The sequence below is a fragment of the Bubalus bubalis genome, chromosome 9 (genome assembly GCF_019923935.1).
Source record: "Bubalus bubalis isolate 160015118507 breed Murrah chromosome 9, NDDB_SH_1, whole genome shotgun sequence".
In the NCBI taxonomy this organism is placed as follows: Eukaryota; Metazoa; Chordata; class Mammalia; order Artiodactyla; family Bovidae; genus Bubalus; species Bubalus bubalis.
In genome coordinates this window covers 75,070,573-75,089,483 of record NC_059165.1, presented here as the reverse complement: position 1 = coordinate 75,089,483, position 18,911 = coordinate 75,070,573, and positions in this window count along the sequence as shown.

The window sequence follows — 18,911 nt, the reverse complement described above, 5'->3', positions numbered from 1 at the left end:
ACCAGAACACTTAAAACACATTAATGAATTCAGTAAAGCTTCATGATACAAAATCGACATACAAAAAATACTTGCATTTCATAACTCTCACATTAAACTCAGAAAACAAGTAAAGAAAGCTTTCCCATTTACAATAGCATCAAAATAATAAAATACTTAGGAATAAAATTAACCAAGGAAATCAATGATCCCTATACCAACAACCATAAGACAATGATGAAAAAAAAAAGATGAAAATAAATGAACTAATCCCATGTTATTAGATCATTAGAATTAATATTGTTAAAATGTCTACACTACCCAAAGCTATCTATAGCTTCAATGCAAGCCCAGTAAAATTGGGATGGACATGCACACACTGCTATATTTAAAATGGATAACCAACAAGGACCTACTGTATAGCACATGGAACTCTACTCAATGTTATGTGGCAGCCTGACTGGGAGGGGAGTTTGGGGGAGAATGGATACATGTATATGTATGGCTGAGTCCTTTCCCTGTTCACCTGAAACTATTACAATGTTGCTTGTTAACTGGCTTTATGTACTCCAATACAAAGTTGTGTTGTTTTTTTTTAATGAACAGAAATTTTCACAAAAATAGAATAAACAGTTAGTGATGAGTATATAATTAAATTGAAACTTTCATGTATATTCCTGATGGTAAAGAAAATTGTACAACTACTTTGGGAAGCACATTGGCAATTCTTCAAAATGTCAAAATGTTAACATAACCTAGTAACTACATTCCTGTGCATGTAGCCAAGAGAAATGAAAAATATGTCCACAAAAAAACTTGTACCCAAATGTTCACAGCAGCATTATTCATAATATACTACAAACAGAACATCCAAAATTCCCATCAACTTATGAATATATAAATATAATATGGCCCTTCACATAATGGAATATAGATAAAGTGAAAGTCAAATTTGCTCAGTTGTGCCCAACTCTTTGTGGACAGACACCAGAATACTGGAGTGGGTAGCCTTTCCCTTCTCCACGAGATCTTCCCAACCCAGGAATCAAACCCAGGTCTTCCACATTGCATGTAGATTCTTTTCCAGCTGAGTCACAAGGGAAGCCCCAAAATACTGGAATGGGTAGCCTATCCCTTCTCCCATAGTTCTTCCTGACCCAGGAATCAAACAAGAGTCTCCCACACTGCAGGCAGATTCTTTATCAACTGAGCTGTTAGGGAAGCCCAGAATATAGATAGTTCAGCCATAAAAAAGAATAAAGTACTCATGCATGCTATAATATGGATGAATCTTTTTTTTTCATTGTTTTAAAATTTTGTTTTATTTAACTTTACAATATTGTATTGGTTTTGCCATATATCAAAATGAATCTGCCACAGGTATACATGTGTTCCCCATCCTGAACCCTCCTCCCTCCCCATACCATTCCTCTGGGTCATCCCAGTGCACCAGCCCCAAGCATCCAGTATCGTGATTCGAACCTGGACTGGCAACTCGTTTCATACATGATATTATACATGTTTCAATGCCATTCTCTCAAATCATCCCACACTCTCCCTCTCCCACAGAGTCCAAAAGACTGTTCTATACATCAGTGTCTCTTTTGCTGTCTCATATACAGGGTAATTGTTACCACCTTTCTAAATTCCATATATATGCATTAGTATACTGTATTGGTGTTTTTCTTTCTGGCTTACTTCACTCTGTATAATAGGCTCCAGTTTCATCCACCTCATTAGAACTGATTCAAATGTATTCTTTTTAATGGCTGAGTCATACTCCATTGTGTATATGTACCACAGCTTTCTTATCCATTCATCTGCTGATGGACATCTAGGTTGCTTCCATGTCCTGGCTATTAGAAACAGTGCTGCGATGAACATTGGGGTACATGTGTCTCTTTCCCTTCTGGTTTCCTTAGTGTGTATGCCCAGCAGTGGGATTGCTGGGTCATAAGGCAGTTCTATTTCCAGTTTTTTAAGGAATCTCCACACTGTTCTCCATAGTGGCTGTACTAGTTTGCATTCCCACCAACAGTGGAAGAGGGTTCCCTTTTCTCCACACCCTCTCCAGCATTTATTGCTTGTAGACTTTTGGATCGCAGCCATTCTGACTGGTGTGAAATGATACCTCATAGTGGTTTTGATTTGCATTTCTCTGATAATGAGTGATGTTGAGCATCTTTTCATGTGTTTGTTAGCCATCTGTATGTCTTCTTTGGAGAAATGTCTATTTAGTTTTTTGGCCCATTTTTTGATTGGGTCTATTTTTCTGGAATTGAGCTGTAGGAGTTGCTTGTATATTTTTGAGATTAGTTGTTTGTCAGTTGCTTCATTTGCTATTATTTTTCTCCCATTCTGAAGGCTGTCTTTTCACCTTGCTTATAGTTTCCTTTGATGTGCAGAAGATTTTAAGTTTAATTAGGTCCCATTTGTTTATTTTTGTTTTTATATCCAATATTCTGGGAGGTGGGTCATAGAGGATCCTGCCTTATAGATTCAATGCAATCCCTGTCAAGCTACCAATGGTATTCTTCACAGAGCTAGAACAAATAATTTCACAATTTGTATGGAAATACAAAAAACCTCGAATAGCCAAAGCAATCTTGAGAAAGAAGAATGGAACTGGAGGAATCAACCTGCCTGACTTCAGGCTCTACTACAAAGCCACAGTCATCAAGACAGTATGGTACTGGCACAAAGACAGAAATATAGATCAATGGAACAAAATAGAAAGCCCAGAGATAAATCCACACACATATGGACACCTTATCTTTGACAAAAGAGGCAAGAATATACAATGGATTAAAGACAATCTCTTTAACAAGTGGTGCTGGGAAAACTGGTCAACCACGTGTAAACGAATGAAACTAGAGCACTTTCTAACACCATACACAAAAATAAACTCAAAATGGATTAAAGATCTAAATGTAAGACCAGAAACTATAAAACTCCTAGAGGCAAACATAGGCAAAATATGGATGAATCTTGAAAATACTATACTAAGAGAAAGAACTTAGACAAAAAAGACCATTTCTTTTTTTTTTCTTTTTTTCATCATGACTTTTGCATTAAATGTCCAAAATAGGAAAATCTTTAGAGCCAGAAATGAGATTACTTTTTACATAGACCTGGGAGATAGAAGAGTAGAAACAGAATGAAATTCAATTTGAGAGGAAGAAAATATTCTAAAATTAGATTGAATTGATAGTTGCAAAATCCTCTGAATTAACTAGAATCATTGACATATACTTTAAATGGATGAATCATATGGTATGTAAATTATAGGTCAGAAATAGAGTTAAATAAAGTGAATAATTCAAATATTTGATGCTAGCATTTATGGAAAATTCTCACAAGACTATCACCTTTCTAAGAAAGTTTTAATAACTACCTAATCTGGACAATAATTTTTATGAGGTAATTACTAATATTGTCCTCAGTTTACAGGGCAGGACACTGAAGCTTACAACACTTATATAACTTGCTGAAAGTCAGACAGCATTTAGGTGTTTAGGTTGGACCCAGCCATTCTGGCTCCAAATTACTTGCTTTGAACACATACTTCTGCTGTATTATATTGCTCAGAATGTAGATTTCCATTCTGTCCCTGTTACTTAGGGAAATCATATAATTACAGTAATATTTCTGGAGAATATGTTGTCTTCCAGCCAAAGCTAATTGGGACAAGCACTAATGTGAGAACACCCTGCCCACAGGGTCTTCTGGCCTTTGCCATTACCTGAAATGTTCTTGGCCTCCTTGCCCTAATTTAAATCCTGCTCAGTCTTCAAGGTCAACCCTAAAGCAATCTCTGGGATCACTCCTAGGCCAATGTGGTTGTTCCCTTTCTTGTCCCATAATATTCTTTATATGCCTGTAGTATACCTTTTTTCCTAGTACATTGTAAAAATTTGTTTTCATATCTATTTTTTCTCATTAGATTTAAAATCTCAAGGATAGGGAACATTGCTCTTTGTATTTGCATCCCTCAGTATTGCTGTTTGGAAAGCAGCAGGACTCAATAAACACTAACTAAATGAAAGAAGGGAGGGAGACTACAGAAGAAATCAAATAGATGTTAGTTTCCCTATCCTTACAGAATTTAGGATGCAGTTGGAAAATCATACACCAAATAGCGAATAACTACTCATACAAGAGAATGTCTAGAGGAGGTGAGCAGTACAGTTTTGATGAGGAGCACTGAATTACACATTTCTAGGCCATCTTGTTCATTATCCTTGTTCAGTGGTTAAGTCGTGTCCAACTCTTTGTGACTCCATCGACTGCAGTACATCAGGCTCCCCTGCCCTTCACTATGTCCTGGAGTCTGCCCAGATTCATGTCCATTGAGTTGGTGATGCTATCCAACCATCTCATCCTCTGCTCCCCATTCTCCTTTTGCCCTCAATCTCTCAGCATCAGGGTCTTATCCAATGAGTTGGCCATCTAACACACATTTAAATCACAGACTTTGTTCTGGACAACACTGTGGTTTTTCTATCAATTAAATCTCATCGTCTTTCATAATTACTATGCAGCCAGGTGTTGATGCTTCATACTAAAGAGTAAAGTCAACTTCAAACTTGTCATTGTATCTACAAGTCAAGGTCAGAATTTTAAAGTTTTTGACTTGCCAGTTCTGTTTGAAAAGTATGTTACTCATTCAAATATAGGTTGAGCAAACCAGGGTTTCAACCCATTGGCATAGAGTTTGGAAATGGATTTTCCAGATGGTGCCTGGTTTAGTATTTTGAACTAAGCCTGCTGGCCTGGGAATGTCATTGCTTCTGCAGAAAATGATTTACCTGTGTGACTGTTCAATCAACAAATTATTTTTCAAATAAATCTAAAAAGGAAAATATTGTTCTTGCCAGGATGAACAAAACATTTTCTTCTTTTATACTGTGTAACTGAAAAGATCTGCCAAATGCAAATCCTTCTTTCCAAAATATGACAAAGATATAGTCAAACCCATTTTCTTCTTCTTGGTTTTGAAGCCATATACCTTTACAATAACTCCCAAGTGACTCGAACACATTAAGGGAACCATCAGTCAATTGCTAAACAGCATATTTGGTCTGAATTTTCTCTGTACCCACCAAGAATCCAATGTATTCTAGAGATACAACTGGCATGATGATAGTATTTCAAAAGTAAGTATAATTCAATGCAGAAAAAATGCATGAGTGTGCATGAAATATGGAGCACATTGACATAACCCAGGTATTTTATTTTCTTTCAAATTCTCTCTCTCTCTCTTTTTTTTTTTTTTTTTTGGTTGAGGGTGCATGGTAAATTTGACTTTTAGGGAAATCACAAAATTATAGCAGAAGTATTGAGGTAAGGCACCTTCCTCCCAGCCAAAACTATGTCTAGGTAATGGTTATGGATGCCAGGATTGTGTTAAAGATGTTCATTAAACAATCTACATTTAGAGATTTTTAAAGCAGATGAAATAAGAAGAAGAGAGTGTGGCATACAAAATAAAAAGATCAGTGAAAGCAGGCATGACTATGTGTGGCATTAGGTGCTGGCACAGAAGGAAATTAGTGGTGATCAGAGATGGGGCCGTATGGCAGGGAGGAAATGAATAAAAGGTGGATCAGCTGTCCTGGCCGACTTATGGACACATAACATAATGTATTTTATCCATTTCCCCCCGCCTCAGAAAGTTTGTAAGTGGAGTAGAGATGGTGTGGTCACATTGGTATTTCAGGTAAACCATTCTGGCAACGGTGTGGAGCAAGACTGTTAGAAGGTAAGAGAAAGAGGCTAAATAAAGATTGTGAGGGTCTGAATGATGAGGGAAGTAGTGGGATGGATGGGAAAGAGTTGACCTGAGAGGCTGGAGGTACATTTATCTGACAGGAGTATATGGTAGATATGATGAAAGATTTCTGAGGATATCCTGATGGATGGTAGTGTTTTCACTGACCCCTCCATCTGATCATGTTTATGCTCACTAGTGGGATCATTTATTTTTCCACTGCAGATTTTGAAAAAAAAAAATGTTTTTTTACATAATGTTGCTAGATTATTTTGAATCATAAAGAACCTCCAGAGTTTTTTGACATGTTCATTTGTTCAAAACCAAATGTTATCATAGAATCATGGAAATTGGTACGTAATCAAAATGTTAAGGGAGCAATGTTTTGGAGATATATAATCACTATAAATACAAGCTTGAAGATCTCACACACAAAAAAAAAAGTGAAAAGAAATCTAGTTCTTTCAACACTCTGGTCATGATTTCAGAAAAATGATGTTCAGATTTTGTGCTTGTCATTTTATAATATTAAAAACCCAGCACAGAAAGCTATCACACACAAGATACCACCTTGCATCAGGCAATCTTGACTACTATACTAAATTAAAACATGATTTTCATCATCTTCAATTTATATTATCACTTAGTCTTACTTTAATCATCAACAAAAGGAGGGAATTTTCACAAAATAGTCTTAGGGTCACGTTTAATTATATAATATTATTTTAGCATTAAGTTCTGAAAAGCATCACTTGAAGAAGCATTTTACTAGCTCTTGTATACTATAGGGCTTGGGATGCTAATGTAACTTTGAAACAAATCATTCCTTCCCTCAAATGAAGTTAGAGATATCACATTTTGTCTGTTGCAACCTCTGGTGAGAAGCATGTTTCCTGGTGATTTTTAGGGTCTAAGCAGATATGTATTGCTTTAAGTGTAATAATTATGTCTGAATAACATATCCACACTTACTCTCCTTTGTAACTGTATCCTCATTCCTGCAGGATTACAGACACACTCACACCTTGTGCAAAACAGTAGTGTTGAAACTGAGAGTCACTTTGGTTCACTGTTATTCCCCCAACACAAGAGTTAAAAAAAGAAAAAAAAAAGATTTCCAAAGACAACACCTCTGCCTAGGTATGAAATAGTTATGCCACAGGTGTGAATTTCCTCAGCAATAGATAAGACTGTCCGCACTAAAGGCAAGTTTAAATGTTTGAAATGTCACAAAACTGGCTTTGGAGTAATTTTTCAAATGTTCAGAATTTGGATGTTTATTCTAAATTGGTCATGAGCGGCTTTCTTTTTGCAAACTAGACCCATGGAAAGTTTCAATTCCTACAGTCACTTTCTAAGTTACACACATGTAAAAATAATCAAAAAGTAAGTAGGAGCAGCATTTTCCTTTCATCCTTTGTAACTTAAAAACAGCAATGCAAGTTTGGCTCACGCACCATGCAAACTTTCATCTTTTACTGGAGTCCATTAGATCAAAAGGATAATGTTACAAAAAGATGTGAATGGATGGAAACAGGCTGTCAAAGAGTGAGTTTGCTCTTTTTTCTTCTATTTTTTATAGAAGTAGTTTTATTAAAAATAAAAAAAAATAATAGTTGTGCTTTAAATTACCACAAGTGAAGCCAAAGGCATATCATACATGTGTAAAACTGGCAAAATTAATGATAAAATTAAAATAATTCACATTCATAAACTTAAGAGGGGGAACATTTTTAACATTTGATTTTAATATACAAGCTATAAAGATTTATGCTCAAATTATTTTATTTTAGCATCATAAAGTGTGTTTTAAAGTGAAAATGATATTTGTTAAGTTCCCCTGAAGCTTCTGTCTTCTGTTAAGAAAAGCAAGATAACCAAAAAGTAGAGCTTCAGTCAACATCAAGTGGAATAGCAGAAGCATTTTAGTAAGTTCAATATTCTTCCACATTTGGCTTCTTGTGATACTTCAAAATGGTATGCACACTATAACATGAGAATTTGGTGCCATGTAGAATTGAATAAAATACTCTTGTGCCTGAATTAAAACAAGTAAATACCTCTGAAAATAAGCCATAGAGATAAAGCATGTTTCTCTTTAATTAAACATTAACACTTATGATAAAAGTAACTGACTTATGGCCAGTTTTGCAAAGTCAAGGGGTATGATTTATACAAAACATTATATACACTTGTTCAGTTCAGTTCAGTTCAGTTGCTCAGTCGTGTCCAACTTTTTGCGACCCCATGAATCACAGCACGACAGGCCTCCCTGTCCATTACCAACTCCCGGAGTTCACTAAGATTCATGTCCATCGAGTCAGTGATGCCATCCAGCCATCTCATCCTCTGTCTTCCACTTCTCCTCCTGCCCCCAATCCATCCAAGCATCAGAGTCTTTTCCAATGAGTCAACTCTTTGCATGAGGTGGCCAAAGTACTGGAGTTTCAGCTTTAGCATCATTCCTTCCAAAGAAATCTCAGGGCTGATCTCCTTCAGAATGGACTGGTTGGATCTCCTTCCAGTCCAAGGGACTCTCAAGAGTCTTCTCCAACACCACAGTTCAAAAGCATTAATTCTTTGGTGTTTAGCCTTCTTCACAGTCCAACTCTCACATCCATACATGACCACTGGGAAAACCATAGCCTTGACTAGACGGACCTTTGTTGGCAAAGTAATGTCTCTGCTTTTCAATATGCTATCTAGGTTGGTCATAACTTTCCTTCCAAGGAGTAAGTGTTTTTTAATTTCATGGCTGCAATCACCATCTGCAGTGATTTTGGAGCCCCCCAAAATAAAGTCAGCCACTGTTTCCACTGTTTCCCCATCTATTTCCTATGAAGTGATGGGACAAGATGCCATGATCTTTGTTTTCTGAATATTGAGTTTTAAGCCAACTTTTTCACTCTCCTCTTTCACCTTCATCAAGAGGCCTTTTAGGTCCTCTTCACTTTCTGCCATAAGGGTGGTGTCATCTGCATATCTGAGGTTATTGACAATATACAGCCTTGATGTACTCCTTTTCCTATTTGGAACGAGTCTGTTGTGTCATGGCCAGTTCTAACTGTTGCTTCCTGACCTGCATACAAATTTCTCAAGAGGCAGGTCAGGTGGTCTGGTATTCCCATCTCTTTCAGAATTTCCCACAGTTTATTGTGATCCACACAGTCAAAGGCTTTGGCATAGTCAATAAAGTAGAAATAGATGTTTTTCTGGAACTCTCTTGCTTTTTCCATGATCCAGCTGATGTTGGCAATTTGGTCTCTGGTTCCTCTGCCTTTTCTAAAACCAGCTTGAACATCTGGAAGTTCATGGTTCACATATTGCTGAAGCCTGGCTTGGAGAATTTTGAGCATTACTTTACTAGCATGTGAGATGAGTGTAATTGTGCAGTAGTTTGAGCATTCTTTGGCATTGCCTTTCTTTGGGATTGGAAGGAAAACTGACCTTTTCCAGTCCTGTGGCCACTGCTGAGTTTTCCAAATTTGCTGGCATATTGAGTGCAGCACTTTCACAGCATCATCTTTCAGGATTTGAAATAGCTCCACTGGAATTCCATCATCTCCACTAGCTTTGTTTGTAGTGATGCTTTCTAAGGCCCACTTGACTTCACATTCCAGGATGTCTGGCTCTAGGTGAGTGATCACACCATCGTGATTATCTGGGTCCTGAAGATCTTTTTTGTACAGGTCTTCTGTGTATTCTTGCCACCTCTTCTTAATATCTTCTGCTTCTGTTAGGTCCATACCATTTCTGTCCTTTATCGAGCCCATCTTTGCATGAAATGTTCCCTTGGTATCTCTAATTTTTTTGAAGAGATCTCTAGTCTTTCCCATTCTGTTGTTGTCCTCTATTTCTTTGCATTGATCACTGAGGAAGGCTTTCTTATCTCTTCTTGCTATTCTTTGGGACTCCGCATTCAGATGCTTATATCTTTCCTTTTCTCCTTTGCTTTTCGCTTCTCTTCTTTTCACAGCTATTTGTAAGGCCTCACCAGACAGCCATTTTGCTTTTTTGCATTTCTTTTCCATGGGGATGGTCTTGATCCCTGTCTCCTGTACAATGTCACAAACCTCAGTCACATGTAAATCACAGCTCTAATGACATAAAACTTATTCTTAATGTAATACCATTGATGTGAATCCTACTTATTTTTAAAATATTATTTTACTGACTTGACATTGGTAAGGAATTATATTCTTCAAATAAGCTCTTGAAAAGTAATAAAGCACATCCTGGATTCTAAAGTAACATTTATATTATATTTAATAGAATGTATTTAATAGAAATCTTTACAAAATTTAAATGCCCATCAGTTCAGTTCAGTCGCTCAGTTGTGTCCGACTCTTTGCCACCCCATGAATCGCAGCACGCCAGGCCTCCCTGTCCATCACCAACTCACTCAGACTCATGTCCATTGAGTCAGTGATGCCATCTGGCCATCTCATCCTCTGTCGTCCCCTTCTCCTCCTGCCCCCAATCCCTCCCAGCATCAGGGTCTTTTCCAATGAGTCAACTGTTCGCATGAGGTGGCCAAAGTACTGGAGTTTCAGCTTTAGCATCATTCCTTCCAAAGAAATCCCAGGGCTGATCTCCTTCAGAATGGACTGGTTGGATCTCCTCACAGTCCAAGGGACTCTCAAGAGTCTTCTCCAACACCACAGTTCAAAGGCATCAATTCTTTGGCACTCAGCTTTCTTCATACTACTGCTCAATAAAATCTATATTCTCCTAGTTATAACAGGCACACAGCTGGACTACATTTCTCAGTCCTACTGGAAATTAAGGGTTGTTATTTGCCAGAGTTCCAGCCAGTGGCACTTGGGCAGAAGAGACAGATGCTGTTTCTAGACCCATCTCAAAGAAAGCTCATCTTACACTCTTTCAATCTGACTAGAAGAAAGAGGACCTGCCAACTTTGGAAGTCAGGTGTTGAAGAGGGGAGACGCCTTGTTGCAGATTGAGTCCATGGGCGAAGGTCACCTCATCATCCTATGTTCCAGCCTAATACTGTTATATAGACATGAAATAGACTGCTATTGTGTTTGGACTGTTACATATTTTGGAGCCTATTTATTATTGCATTTAGCCTATCCTAAGTAATACATCAATACTTTTGAATAAATAAAAATCTTGGATATAACACTTTTTTAAGGAGTTGGGATCATCACCAAATTCTTTTACAAATCTACTTCACAGTTTTTTCTCCTGCCACTAATATCCAACACCTCGCACTCCTCCTTACTCTGTTTGTATTTTTACCACATGTTTTCTTCAGAGTATAGAAATAGACTGAAATTCCCCTGTTGACACATCATGTTAACCTGCCTCTTTGCCTACATTTGTTTTCATATGTTTCTTTCCTTCCTGTCTCAGTAATAATAATTTTTTAAGAAAGCAAAAGAAGCAATTAGATTGTGTGGATAAAGACTTAACACAATCCATTGTTTTGTGCCCGAGAACTGGAACTTTATTTAGCTCTTTAGCTGTGGCTCTGCTGCTGCTGCTAAGTCACTTCAGTCGTGTCCAACTCTGTGCGACCCCATAGACGGCAGCCCACAGGGCTCCCCCGTCTCTAGGATTCTCCAGGCAAGAACACTGGAGGGGGTTGCCATCTCCTTCTCCAATGCATGAAACTGAAAAGTGAAAGTGAAGCCGCTCAGTCGTGTCCGACTCTTAGCGACCCCATAGACTGCAGCCCACCAGGCTCCTCCGTCCGTGGGATTTTACAGTTAAGAGTACTGGAGTGGGGTGCTATTGCCTTCTCCGAACTGTTGCTCTGGTAACTAATAAAAATGATATTTAATCATATTCTCAGGCAATACTGCTTATGACCAAAAAAAAAATCCCCTGATAAACTACATCTGGATTGAATGTAACTTTTACTCTTTGTGAATACGGTGGCTCTTGAAACTGGCATGTCTTCTCTGAAGACTCTGGGACAGATGCATTTAGCATTCTTATGAGAGATGTCAGCTTATGTGGAGCATGAATCTTTAGTTAGAGTGACTCCTGCACCTCTTGATATGAACTCACATCTTAGCCATTAAGCTGTGATCTAAGATGAGGACTCAGTGATTCTGTGAATTGCCACATGGGCTGCTGCAAGGACTTTTTTAAAGGAATGCCTGATGTTGCCCTTCTGTAGAGCTGTCATTCCCACCCGTCTCTCTCAGAGCAGTCTGGCCCTAGTGTGGTCTATGATAGTCCTGTGAATCCAAATATTCAGTTGAATCAAGAGGGTCCCTGGTGAACTTTGTGTCTCTCTAATCCAGTTCCCACTCTCTGTTCCATTAGCCAAGCAGCCATCCCTCCTCTCCTTCAGCAGGACTCTGGAGACTTGTTCCCTTGGGAAGGTAAACGGCAGAATCTCTGGGGTAGGAGAAACTAGACAGTTGTGTGTAGGAGTACTATACAAAAACAGGGGCTTGGTATTTGCATACTAATTCCTGTGGCTCCTGAACTGTCTTTTGCCAGTTGGCTTGCAGAATGCTGGCAGAATACTGAACCCTCCCTCTCTGGTGAATTGGACCTGGCAAAAAGAAAGCCACAGAATTACGTGCTCAGGCAGAGCACTTCATAGTGAAAGCTAGTAAGCAAAGCCTATGAGATTCCAATACTCCTTTCAGCATTCTGCTCTTAAGTATGAGCAGAAAATTATGGATTACTCAGTATCTGAAGAAAGTCCTTAACAAAAATTCAAAGAACAAAATAAAAATATCTGAGAAAAGCCCTTAGTATAAAATGTATAAGACCAACATATACACATATGTTAACATACACACAGTCACACAAAACAATGTGAAGAAAAATTATGTCAAGGGAATAATCCTTCTAATAAACTATTATTAACATCTTCTGATAAATGAGATATTGAATCCTTAAAGCAAGAATGGGTTGCTATTATAAAAGAATACTCAAAGAACCAAAAAGGAACTCTTAAAAATTAACAACAACAAAAAGTGGTATCAGAAAGTCACAGAATGCTAGAACTAAGTTAAAGAAACATCCCATGAAGAACACATTAAAAAATCATAGTTATAAAATGTGTGAGAAAAATATAAGAAAATTAAATAAAGAGTCCAAAGGAGGAGATCAAGATGGCAAAGCAGGAGGACATTAAGCTCACCTCCCCCAACAAACACAGCAAAAATTATTGAATTAATGAATGTGGAGCAGTTCTACTGAAATTATTTAAAAGGAGTTAAAAATATTCAACCAGAAAAAAAAATATTCAACCAGAAACATAAAGAATGTACAATAACAGGGGAGATATTACTCGAGTAATTACATCTGATATCACAGAGTTAAAAAGTCATGTAAGTATGAATAGTTATATAATAATGAATGGAACAACCTAAAAGAAATACATTTCAAAAACATATAATCTTCTAATGTTGAGTCAAGATAAAAAAGGCAATCTGAAATTTGACCATTGATTACCAGTGGTCAAATAGAACTTGTAATTCAGAAAAATTCCAGGTAACTAAAGTCCAGGACTAGATAGCTTCACAGGGGAATTCTACCAAACATATAAAGAAGAGCTAATAGATTTCCCTCTCAAACTATTTCAAAAAATGAAGAGGAGGAATACTATCAAAATTCTTTCTCTGAGACCACCATTACCCTGATTTAAAAAACAACATCAGGAAAAGAATATGAAAGGAGAAAATTAAGGCCAATATACTTGATGAATAAAGGTACAAAAATCCTCAACAAAATGTTAGCAAACTGAATTTAACAATATATATTGTTAAATTGTATATTGGCTGTATATTGTCACCCTGTTTATTTAACTTATATGCAGAGTACATCATGAGAAACGCTGGGCTGGAAGAAGCACAAGCTGGAATCAAGATTGCCAGGAGAAATATCAATAACCTCAGATATGCAGATGACACCACCCTTATGGCAGAAAGTGAAGAAGAACTAAAGAGACTCTTGATGAAAGTGAAAGAGGAGAGTGAAAAAGTTGACTTAAAGCTCAACATTCAGAAAACAAAGATCCTGGCATCTGGTCCCATCACTTCATGGCAAATACATGGGGAAACAGTGGAAACAGTGGCTGACTATTTTTCTAGGCTCCAAAATCACTGCAGATGGTGACTGCAGCCATGAAATTAAAAGATCCTTACTCCCTGGAAGGAAAGTTATGACCAACCTAGATAGCTTATTCAAAAGCAGAGACATTACTTTGTCAACAAAGGTCCGTCTAGTCAAGGCTATGGTTTTTCCTGTGGTCATGTATGGATGTGAGAGTTTGACTGTGAAGAAAGCTGAGCACCAAAGAATTGATGCTTTTGAACTGTGGTGTTGGAGAAGACTCTTGAGAGTCCCTTGGATTGCAAGGAGATCCATCCAGTCCATTCTAAAGGAGATCAGCCCTGGAATTTCTTTGGAAGGACTGATGCTAAAGCTGAAACTCCAACACTTTGGCCACATTATACAAAGAGTTGACTCATTGGAAAAGACCCTGATGTTGAGAGGGATTGGGGGCAGGAGGAGAAGCGGAAGACAGAGGATGAGATGGCTGGATGGCATCACCGACTCGATGGACATGAGTTTGAGTTAACTCCGGGAGTTGGTGATGGACAGGGAGGCCTGGCGTGCTGTGATTCAAGGGGTCACAAAGAGTTGGACACGACTGAGCGACTGAACTGAACTGAAAGAAAAAGAAAGGAATCTTGAGTCATTGATTATAAGAATTAATATTGTTAAAATGTCCATATTACTCAATAAATCCACAGATTTAATGCAATGCCTATCAACATATCCATGACATTGTCACAGAACTTAATAATCCTAAAATTTGTATGAATCACAAAAGACTCCAAATAGCCAAAGCAATCTTGAGAGATACAAACATATCTGCATTATCACACTCTCTGACTTCAGACTATAATACAGAGCTATAGTAATCAAAACAGTAATTGTAGTGGCATAAAACAGACACAAAGATCAATGAAACCGTATAGAGAGCCCAGAAATAAAATTGTGATCAATTAATCTATGAAAAAGGAGAGGAGATTGTATAATGGGGGGAAGATAGTCTCTTCAATAAACAGTGCTGAGACAACTGGAGAGTGATATGTAAAAGAATGAAATTAGAATGAAATTAGAAAATATCTCATATCACATGCAAAGATGAACTCAAATGGATAGAAGTCCTATATAAAAGACTGGAAAATGTAAAACTCCAAGAATAAAACATAAGCAGTATGCTCTTTGACAGAAATCATAGCAATACTTCTTGGAACTGTCTCCTCAGGCAAAGGAAACAGAAGCAAATATAAACAAATGGAGATCTAATTAAATGTAGAAGCCTTTATACATTGAATGAAATCATTAGCAAAATGAAAAGGCAACCTACTAAATGTGGGAAATATTTGCAAATGACCTGACCAGTAAGGGGCTAATATCCAATATACATAAAAAACTCATACAACTCAATATCTAAAAATCCCAAACAACCTAATTAAAAAATGGGCAGAAACTTGAATAGATACTTTTTCCAGAAAGAACATACAAATGGCCAACAGGCACAAGAAAAAAATGGTCAACATTGCTAACTAGAGAAATGCAAATCAAAACCACAATGAGATAGCACCTCACATTTTTCAGAATGGCTGTCATCAGAAAGACTACAAATAGCAAATGTTGGTGAGGATGTGCAGAAAAGGGAACCTGAGTCCACTGTTAGTAATGATATAAAATGGTGCCGCTACTATGGAATACAGTATGGAGGTCCCTCAAAAATTAGAAATAGAACTAACATGTGATCTAGCAATTCCAATACTGTGCATATCTATAAAAATAAAAGATGCATGCACCCCAATGTTCATACCAGCATTATTTAGGCAGTAAGATATGAAAGTAACCAAGTGCCAATCGAGAGATGAATGAAGAAAGAAGATGTGGTATGTATGTGTGTGTGTGTGTGTATATATATATATATATATAAAAGAAGGAAAATATATAATACACATGTATACCAGAGAGAGAAAGACAAATACTGTACATTACCGATACATGTAATCTACGACCCAGAGGGATGGAATGGGGAGGGAGGAGGGAGGAGGGTTCAGGATGGAGAACACATGTATACCTGTGGCTTATTCATTTTGATATTTGGCAAAACTAATACAATTATGTAAAGTTTAAAAAAAAAAAAGAATTCGCTCAGAATGCAAAAATAAATAAATAAATAAATAAAATAAAATAAACAGGTGTACATAACAAAATAGAAACAGACTCACAGATATAAAGGACAAACTTAGTGGTTACCAGTGCAGAGAGGGGAGGGCAGAGCAGGGAGATAGGGGTAGAGGAGTAATAGGTACAAACCATTATGTATAAGGTAAATAAGCTATAAGCTTACATTGTACATCACAGCTAAATTTAATATAGCTTTAAATTTTATCTGTTGAAAGTTTATAATTAAATAAACTTTATTTATTACATAAATTTTAAAACACTGTATTATACACCTAAACTAATAAAATTGGTAAATCAACTGCATTTTAAAAATAAATAAATAGAAAAAATAAGTCCTCAGAAAGAATGAAGAGAGAAAAGGAAATGGACAAAATCACATGTTATCATTCAAGAACATTTCCAAGAACTGTCAGATTGAAAGCCCTTGCTGGCTACCTATAGCATGATTAAAATGGATCACACTGAGCCACATCATCATGAGGCTTCAGAATACTGGAGATGGACAGAAGACCTTACAGGCTTCCATGCTGGTGGGGGAGGGGAGAGGGCTTAAAATCCCTTGTAAGCAGGATATCAGAATGGCTGGGTCCTTTTCAGCAACAAAGTCAGAAACCAGAAAACAGGGGGTCAGTTCCTTTCAAATTCTGAGATAAATTATTTCCAGTACTGCATCATTTACCTAGATAAAATATCATCGTGTAAGAAAACCTCTCATGATCTCATGTGTATTTTCTCAGGAAATTATTGGTACCTGTGATCTCATAATTAGATAATAAAAGAAGTAAGGAGAAAGATTTGGGAGATAAGAAACAAAGGACATAAGACAGGACAGAGTCAAAAGACATTTCCCCAGGATGATGGTGAAAAGAGATCCTAAGTAGGAGTAATAATAATATAAATTAATATATGTACTGGACATTGATCTAGCCTAAATTAAAATATTAAGGAACATGAGAGAATGAAAACAGACAAGTACAGTGATGATGAAGAAGGGGTAAAAAAGAACTACAGTCTCATCCACAGTGAGCAATCAAAATATAATATTTAACATTGAAAACTAATATATTCTGAGTATGTTATTTAAATTCCAATTAGTAAAAGTAGGAAATGGAGGGTGATATGTGCACTGTTATTTAAAATAAGCCTTGTTTAACTATATGACTCTTTACACCACTTACATGCAAAGATGATGAAAATAGGAACCAAAAAAGATAAAGATTAATAGCTTGTAAACATTATACAGAATTAAAAGGGCATAAATGAAAATTTTCCTTTATACCTCAGATGGTAAAGGGTCTGCCTACAATGCGGGAGACCTGAGTTCAATCCCTGGGTCAGGAAGATCTCCTGGAGAAGGAAATGGCAACCCACTCCAGTATTCTTGCCTGGAGAATCCCATGGATGGAGGAGCCTGGTAGGCTATAGTCCACGGGGTCGAAAAGAGTCAGACACGACTTAGTGACTAAAGTGAAGTCGCTCAGTCATGTCTGACTCTTTTCGACCCCATGGACTATAGCCTGCCAGGCTCCTCCATCCAAGGGATTTGCCAGGCAAGAATACTGGATAGGGGATACCATCTCCTCCAGAGGATCTTCCAGACCCAGAGAGCGAACCTGCATCCCCTGCACTGGCAGCAAATTCTTTACCATTGAGTCACCAAGGAAGCCCTTCCTTTATGTACATTATTTGAAACTTTTATATTGAAAGATATATTCTTTCATATTTTAAAATTAAAAACCAAAAGGCATTCTACTAGGGAAATATTAACAGGCACATATTCTAAGGAATATGCCTATTATTCCCTCAGTTACCCATTCTCCAATTCTGTTTTGTTTGGTTTTCCTGACCTTTAAAGACATGTTTGAGGTCTTTAGTTCCATTAACCTTGTACATTTTCTCTATTACTTCCTTCTACTCACTTTCCTTTTCACCTTAGAATGTATGGTATATCACTTGATCAATATTTCCAATATTTATAATTTCCTTATAATGGCATCCTTTTATCACAGTCTCCTTACAAAACACCAATATTCAATAAATTTAAGAAGTTTCATCCATACCTGTACTACAGTTGCTCAGCAGTGCTCAAGATGCAAAGTATAAAAACAAGAGAGTAGTCAACACTGAATGCTTTCTTATTTGTTCATATGTTCATTTAAAAAAGAGTATAGAGTGTCTGTGTATTTTGTGAAATATACTAGATAAGGCAAGGCTATTAAAATAGCTATAGTCTTTGCTTCGGTGGAGCTTTGAATCTCTGAGAAAAAGACACTACAGAGCCCATAATTATTTGTCAACTGTGATTAATACTACAATGACAAAGATTTAGTGTCCTATGAGGGAATGCAGCTAAGCAAAATAACCTAATTGGCTCTTCTTTCTCTGAAAACGTGATATGTAGGATTAGGGAAGAAATGGGTTTATATGGGATCTGAGAAAAGGAAATTTGAAAATTGGAATAATCTGAGATGAGAAGAAATTTCAGATGGAAGAACCAGCTTGTTTGAAGTCTGGACCAATGGTAGGACTGGGAGAGAAAAAGAACCAAAAGAACTACATTCTATCACCTTTGCTGCTGCTATTGCTGCTAAGTCGCTTCAGTCGTGTCCGACTCTGTGCGACCCCATAGATGGCAGCCCACGAGGCTCTGCCATCCCTGGGATTCTCCAGGCAAGAACATTGGAGTGGGTTGCCAAACTATCACCTTTAGTTCCTGCTTATTTAACTTATATGCAGAGTACATCATGAGAAACAAGGGACTGGAGGAAGCACAAGCTGGAATCAGATTGCCAGAAGAAATATCAATAACCTCAGATACGCAGATGACACCACCCTTATGGCAGAAAGTGAAGAAGAACTAATAATCCTCTTGATGGAAGTGAAAGAGGAGAATGAAAAAGTTGGCTTAAAGTTCAACATTCAGAAAACGAAGATCATGGCATCTGGT